The sequence below is a fragment of the Talpa occidentalis genome, unplaced genomic scaffold, assembly GCF_014898055.3.
Source record: "Talpa occidentalis isolate TD23 unplaced genomic scaffold, MPIMG_talOcc4v2.1 talOcc4.12, whole genome shotgun sequence".
NCBI classification, from domain to species: Eukaryota; Metazoa; Chordata; class Mammalia; order Eulipotyphla; family Talpidae; genus Talpa; species Talpa occidentalis.
In genome coordinates, this window is record NW_023601212.1 from 55,633,844 (window position 1) to 55,641,658 (window position 7,815).

General features: G+C 38.6%; 1 protein-coding gene across 8 annotated transcripts in view; it reads right to left on the reverse strand.

Moving 5' to 3' along the window:
• FAM20B (FAM20B glycosaminoglycan xylosylkinase) overlaps positions 1-7,815 on the reverse strand; it is a 29,009-nt gene that overhangs the window by 20,481 nt on the left and 713 nt on the right. Inside the window, exons 1-4 of one of the 8 annotated variants that reach the window (XM_037506393.2) lie at positions 7,621-7,761; positions 6,728-6,926; positions 4,342-4,450; positions 776-863 (exon numbers count right to left, since the gene is read on the reverse strand). The exons of 1 other annotated variant lie outside the window; for it this stretch is intronic. The gene's annotated coding sequence lies outside the window, so the exon portion shown is untranslated. Of the gene's footprint in view, positions 1-775; positions 881-4,341; positions 4,946-6,727; positions 7,600-7,620; positions 7,762-7,815 lie in introns of those variants that run through there. 6 more of the 8 variants (XM_054693437.1, XM_054693438.1, XM_054693439.1 and 3 more) reach the window with 6 other exon arrangements.

The following is a 7,815-nucleotide window of genomic DNA, read 5'->3' on the forward strand; positions in this document are numbered from 1 at the left end:
ACTAAAAGCTGGCATAAACTGCCAGACTAGAGTTCTGGAAGGCAGACCTTTATAAGGAATATTCCTCTGAACTCCGGTTTCACTCAAAGCTCTATCAACTAATGGGGCCTGCTATAGAGGTTCATTTACTTTCACTCTTTACACACACACACCCCGCACCCTACATATTTGGTATTTTACAAGGACAAATTTATGACCATCAAGTTGTTTCAGATGACAAGATGTAGATTCCACAGGAGAAACTGAGGTCTTTGAATAAAATCCTCTGCCTAAGAACCTGACTGATGTCTACAGGAACATGCACAGAAACCCACACTGGTGTAGAGGTCTGCAAGTCATCATATGGTAAAACTCACTGTATATGGATGCTGAGGGACAAGAGAACACTTAGCCCAACACTTACTACCTAACTAGGAACTCCCAGTCACCAGGCATGCCCCAAGCCCCACTGGTAGCAGTGTCTCCTTTAACCTCCCTCTGATCAAATGACAACCTCAAACTACTACCAAGGTCACAAAGAATTCCAACTTTTGTTTATAGCAAGAGAAAGTTTCAGTAATAACCCTTTTCATTGTATTTCCAATTCCTTAGTCAAATCAGATTCTTACTACCTAAGTGGAATGTAATAAGCATTGTGAGTGTAATGCACAAAGAAAATGTTCAGTATGGACATTTCATGTAAAGGGCTATTCAGAGAGACATATAGCAAAGGAGGGCAAAATTTATTATATTACAGGTATAATAATCATAATCATATTTAATCATATTTACTCACACAATCTCCCTGCCCTTGAACTTGAGTAGGAATTATAAGGAAGCTTTTGCAGTCTTCTTCTTTGGTAATTATTGGTTTCAGCAAATATCTGAAAGTTTGGTAAAACTTAAAAAAAAAAGTAAGTAGTAAAACCTGAATTTAATAAAGAACTTTCTGGCTGACTGTCTACAAAGACAGACATGAACAATTTCTCCCATCATTGACAGAATCTCTTTTTCCTCCCTTTAAATATGGGCTGGCTTTGTAAGTTGTAAATGCTGTGGAGGTACCTGTATATACCAGTTGTGGCCTCAGTTCTGGCAGCTTCCATTTAGGATCAAACCACTATGTAAGGCAGCTCAGGCTACACTACTTACTGATGAGATGCCTGGCCAGCCCCTGGCTATCTGGGTCACCCTGGCTGAAGTGCCAGGCTTGGAGGTGAATCCACCTAGGGCATTCCAATTCCAGTTGAGGTTCCACAAGTGACCCCAGTGTATAGTATGTGGGTAGAAGAACTAACCAGCTGAGCCCAGCTGACCTACTTAATTATAGGATTTTTTTAAAGCCACTAAATTTTGTAGTAGTTCGTAAAACCCAACATTCTCATATCTATTTCATTCATATCAATTATTTTGTAGACATTAAAAAACATTGGGAACAAAGATACAGGAAATAAATTAGGAGACTAAAAATTCTCTCAGGGAGAGGGGAAGCATTAAATTAGCCATTAACTGTAAATTGATTGGAATAGTATATTTTTAGGTCATATTTGTATATGATAATGCCTTCTACATAGCAATAAACTCATTATGAAAGTTATATGCCATTTGTAGTCCTTTTGTCTTCATTAGATATTTAGAATAATACATAATTAAAGTCTCTTAAAGGTAACACAAGAAAAAATAAAATCTCAACTGGATCATTTATTAAAATCTATTTATATACTTTAGTGCAACCAAGACTAATCTCGCACACTCACAAACTCACAAATTTGTACTAAGTACAAATGCCCAGTTTATAAAGCCTAACAAAGCACAAATAGCAAAAATCACAACCTTTTAATAAAAAAAAAAATTAGATACACACATAGTTTCACTCTGAGTTATGTCTGATATGCTGCCCTTTTGTTTTTAATTGGTAGAGCAGTGTGCTACATTATTAGCTACCCTGATAGTGACAATTATTGTAAGTAAAATCAAGAGCATTCAGAGAGCTTTCCACTTAGCATTACGTGCCTCTATCCAGGGAGTCAAAATCCCCAATACCAAATGGCATCAAGTGTTTATTACCTGAACATATCCAGCATACCCCCAGCAAACCACTCCCCTCCTGCACTGTGACCCACTACCCACAACAGCATATTCTTTTTCATCTTCAAATGAGACTTCAACTAAAAACCAAACTAATGCTAAATATCATTAATCGGGATCTGCATATAATTTTTCCTTTCCCTGCTCTAATTTTCCATGTATGTTATAGCTTCTTAATTTACCTTTGTATTCTAAAGTTTTCTGTAGCAGAGCCTATGCTCTGGATTCAAATGTCAGGTCTGAGTGCCTGCTTTATCATCAACTGTGAAACTTAGGAAAGTGATTTAAGCTCTAACCTTTCTGGGTTTCAGTTTCCTCGTGTGAAAAGTAAGAACACTATTACCTAATTCATAGAATTGTTAGAAATGAACATTACCACAAATACTGTGCTAAAACTAGTGCCCAGAGGACCCAGAGTAATCACTTGTTAACTACTATTCCTAACTCAAAGATGACTTCCTGAGAAGAGAAAAAAATGACAAGAAAATAACCCTCACTAGTTATGCTGTCTTGTTTTATGATCAGGGCTGAATACATAAGTTGCATTACTGAGAGCAAGTAGTCATATCCCTGAACCAAATCCTTTCCTAAACCTGAGGAATAGCCAAGACTATAAGCAAGTAGGCATCTTCAGAGGAGGTAGCATGTGAAGCAGAAAACTGGAAAGCTATGTAAGTAATATGACCAACCTGTTTCTCTTTTCCACAAAGTTCAATTCGGTCAAATTTGATGGAGCTCAGAGAAGTATGAACTTATTCTAATTCATAAAAAGGATGAAAACAGGGCCTCTCTGGTGGTACAGGGGTTAAAGACACAGTGCTATCAAGTTATTGCCAGCCACTGCAGCATGAGTTCGATCCCTAGCCAAAGAGCTAATCCACATGGTCCAGCAGACCTCTCCTGTCTCGCCCACTGCTCCCCTCAGCAGTGTATTTCAGTCAATCTGTCTGTTCTGCTCCCCACTGTCTCTGATGGATCCCCTCACCCCCACACACACACACCACTGGTACACCCCAGTTCTTGCACGCATAAACAGTTAAATCCTTTTTTTTTAAAAGCTGAAATAAAAAATACCCTTCTCAATATTCTTTAGTTTCAAAAATTAGGTCTGTTGGACTGCTTTAAAGATGGCAGTTTTGCATGTCCTAAATCCCTTAAGCGCAACTTAAAGTCATAGATATAGAAAATTCAATTCCCTTATAGTTCAAATTAGTCCAAGAGTTAAAGATTTTCCTCACGGTGTTCACTTCCACTTATATTTATTCATGTCTGTAAATGCAGGCTCTGTAACCAAAAATCCTCTAATAGTTCTCTATGAAGGAAGCCAACTAAAATGATCAGCCTTTCTTACTGGATGTGAGAGTAAGAATGAAAGAGACAATGTTTGTTACCTCTTTGAAAAAAAAAAACTCAATTCTTGCAACCTGTACCATTTAAACCTTAATTTAGGCAACTTCCTAGCCTTCTTCCTTGGAAAATGAAAAGAAAAAAATCTCTAGCTATTATTGCTAAATGAGATTTGTTCTTAAAAAACCAACACAGGCGGTGTTCGCTGATCTAGAAACTGCAGAAATGTCTAAGAATTTGCATTCTGTTTTAAATGGGCCAGGTAGAAAGAAGCCTATGTTCCAGATATCTCTAGGTTTAAGTGTCAGTGTATAAATACCATTTAAGGCTATTACAGAATGTAATTCCTATATGGTGTACAAATATGGAATTTCAAATAATATATTTTCATGCCTCCCATCTTTACTATTTAGTTCGCTACACTTCTCGGAAAGGCTTATAAGCTTGCAATAGTAACACCTCACATTTTAAACCTTATGTTCTTGCGTGTGCCAAGGTATAGGTCACAGATAGCTTAGAAATAGTAGAACCCCAAAAAGGTCTGTGATTATGCTGGCATTTGTGTGTGTGCACGCATTCCTGTCTCCTCCAGTATTATATGAGTTCCCGGAGGACAGGGGTATGTTTTACTTTCTTCCTATGGAACTTCAAGCAAGCTAGCAAAATGCAAGGTACAAGACTATTTGATAAATGCTTGTCAAATAAAAGGTGTGAAAAACAGGGAGAGACACCATTATAATTACAATAATTTCTTCTGAACCATCACTTCTTTTGCTTAAAGATGACCTCTTTTTACAGACATGAGGAAAGTAAGTCCTAAATTCAGATTTATAGTACCCAAAAAAGGGGCAGAAATGTCAAATATGTTATCAATTGAGTGTTTAAACTCAATTTTAAATTGCTACATTCCATATACCCTACTTATACCTTTCAAGGCCACTGCATTGATAACCTGGTTCCTGGCACTGGTTGGCATCAGGAGTAGAGATGATGTAGAAATGCTAAGAGGAAGACTGGAGAAGGTCCAATACATTGCCTAAGAATCATAAAAACAGGGTTAGAACCAGATCTTCAAGTAATCTTGGCCATGCTTTCTGAAATGAACATCAAGCCTAGTACTTCCATATCCTTTCTTTTTTGTTTGAAAGAACTATAGGAACATACATGAATCTATACAGAGAGTAAGTGCATTAAACCAAAGATAAGAAGCAAGAAATGAACAAAAGGTCTCTGGGCAGCCAAAATCATGGTTATAAAGTTCATCCACGAACAGAGAAGAGTCAGACCCTTGCTTAGGTTATTTAGCTTTTTTACATTCATTTTGGAAGCAGTTATCTGGGTTGCTACTCCACAGAAGATCAGAAGCTGAAAGTTTCAAAGAGGGTGGTAGAAACACTAACAACAAAAGTACAGCTTTTCAGCCTCTGAAAGAAGAGACAGATTGACTATTAAAAGCAGATTCAAGAATTCAAAAAGCAATTCCCTCAAAGCCCATGACGCCAGTAATCACAGATTATGATTTACTAATCTCAAGTTAATAAAAAGTTAAACTTTCTATTGTTTTAAAAAGCAAAATATATATTGTAACAAAATATGCACAAAAAGCTATAGCTAAAATAAGAATTTTCGTACATAATGCCTTATGATAACAATTTTATATAAATAAGGTGTTGCCATATACAAAAAACAGAAAGCAAGCATTTAAGAACATGGAATGATAGACTTCACTGCCTCACCCTGTACTTTGTTCTCTTACACACCCAAAACTTGATATTCCTTGATCTTTTTATAATGTACCCAAATTAACACCCTCCCATCAATAGGGCTGTTACCTTGTCAGACCTCAAAGCTCAAAGTCTCTTTTCTACACCAGCCTCCGTTTCTTATATTGGGGTGGCAGATGCACCCCCAGGCTTATCAGGTCTGGAAGTAGGCCTTTTTTCCCTCTTTTGCTTTTGGATAAGACCAATCACAAGTGAGAGCTTTGCATCATATGCTTTTCTCCTCAGTTCTAGCAATCAGGTTAACTGTAAGTCAGTGAAAAGCTGCTTTCAGTTGCAAAGTAAGGTCTTCTGTTCTGTACCCCAGGTCTATGCTAATGAAGGTATTATCCTTGGGGGTTAGAGAGGCAGTTCGAAGAAGGAAAAGAGGGCAGAGATATACAAAGATGGACTGAGCAGCTACTGGAGAGGCACTTCATGTAGTGATAACTCCCCTCCTCCACCCCCAACATAACGGATAAGATGAACAGTGAGGATCAGTGAGGATCAGTGAGGGTCAACTCTTGACCATTACGAAGAGTTTTAGTTTTCCTATTAATGCAAAATTATTCACTACCAATTATTCGCTCAATTAACCTTCGCAGAGAAGGTTGCAGGAGCAAGTCTGTGAAGCTGTACCTGACCACAGCAGTCCCAGGCTGCAGGTGGGTAGAACACCATCAACCACAAAATCAAACCTCCAGGCAGCTCCAAGTAATACCCTTAACATACCCATCTCAATGGCATCTTTTCAACAGACACCTGAAACACATTTTATTGGCCTCTTCTTTTTTTAACAAAAAGATGAACCAAACAATCCAGCACACACAGTAGAATATTTCCCCTTCCCCCATACTGTTTTCCATTCACTTATTCAACCACCAAATATTTCCTGTATACTTACTATGCTATGTACTCTGCAATTACAACAACCTGTAGTGCCCCACTGAAATGTGCTTCCCATCCCAATCAACAAAGTCTCCTGATACTTAGTCCCAGCAACCTGATAGCAGCTCCTTTTTATTGTTTGCAACTGCAGCCACAGAATACAAGGAGCAGCCCCCCGTTTCTATGAGGCAACAGCAATCACCAAGAGGCAACCACTTGCTATTTGAAAAGGTTATCAATTCAAGAACTGAAGGGTCTGCCTTCAGAGTTTACATCATTAAAATGACAAGACACACCAATTGTAGGAAGCTGAAATCTGCCCTGAAAGTAAAGGAAATAAAGAAAATATCATTTAGGATGGAATTAAAATTTCAGAAAAAGATAACAAGCAGAAGCTTTCAGGCTGTGGAAAGATTTAGAATCTACAAATGCAAATTAAGAAAACGAACACAAAGTCAAGGAATTATCAACTCAAAAAAAATTCTATGGCATAAAGGACTGTATCCTGTGACACAAAAATGATAAAAACAGTGATCTGTTCCTTCCCTAATTCAAAGTACTCAAAAAGAAAAGGGTGTGTGTATCCAAGTTTTCATTCTTTAACCAAAATGTAGCTACTTTCCTAATTCCACAGAAAAAAAAAAAACAGAACACATCAATATTACATTTTCACTTGCCATGTTGAAGGAAAGCTGTGAGCTCCAAGAGTTCTTGACCATCTTTTACTTCCATCCATTCCTATCACTGCACTTTATTGTGAGTGAAACTGAGTCTGAATTACTTGCTTGTGTCTTTTTAAATCTCCTTTGATAAGCACTTTCAAACTAGGAAGGACTTCCTGTTGACTTATTCCATTGTAAGGCTCTAGAGGACAAAGTCCAACAACTTTACAAACTTCAGAAAAGTTATTACACAAAATATTAATTTTAAATCTACCTTAGATTGGCTCTGAGTCTAGGTAAACAATTTAATACTTTAACACCTGTACCTCAGTTTCTCAAAGACATGTCTCGATGACAAATAATATACTGGAAGAGCCCTAAGTCTTATCTCAAGGTCCTGCATAAACCCCAGGAATGTTTGTAATACATAAAGGCTCTGCGGTCTCTAATCCAATTTAAAAAAAAATGAAATTTATGGATTAATTTACAACACATGGGTAGGCACAGCAATAAGCAATCGTAACTACCATATTACACAGGACATGGGAACTATAAAGTCCTACAATTTAAATGCTAAAAGATCCCACATTCCTCTCTTCCTTTCAAGGTGAGATATCAAACCAGGGGGAAATTGGCTGGCTAGGGAGGATCCTGATACCTGGCCTTAGACTCCAGTCGCAGAATCAAGCATCTCCCCTTCCCCTCCAAATCATAACTCCTCACCCCAATGATAACATGGCATGGAAGGGGCTCATACTTCCAGAACGACCAACCAACCATGCCCGTTCCCTCCAACATCCGTCAACCCCTTCTTTTCCCACCAGTAACACGAGCATGATTAGAAGGAAACTCTCAACACATCCCATAATCAAGGACGCAGCTCGACAACTGCTCACATTCATCATTAATGGCAACGTTGCGCTTCGCTGTTCCTCGCCGAGCCACCACACCCGGAAATGAAATCTCCAGCGCAACCCACTTCGGACTACCGTGTTATTTCCTCAAGTTGTGCCCGGCGCGAGCGCAGGAGCACGCCCCGGTGGGCACGGCGGACCCCGCGCCCCCCGCCTCCGGCCTGCAGGTCACTCGCG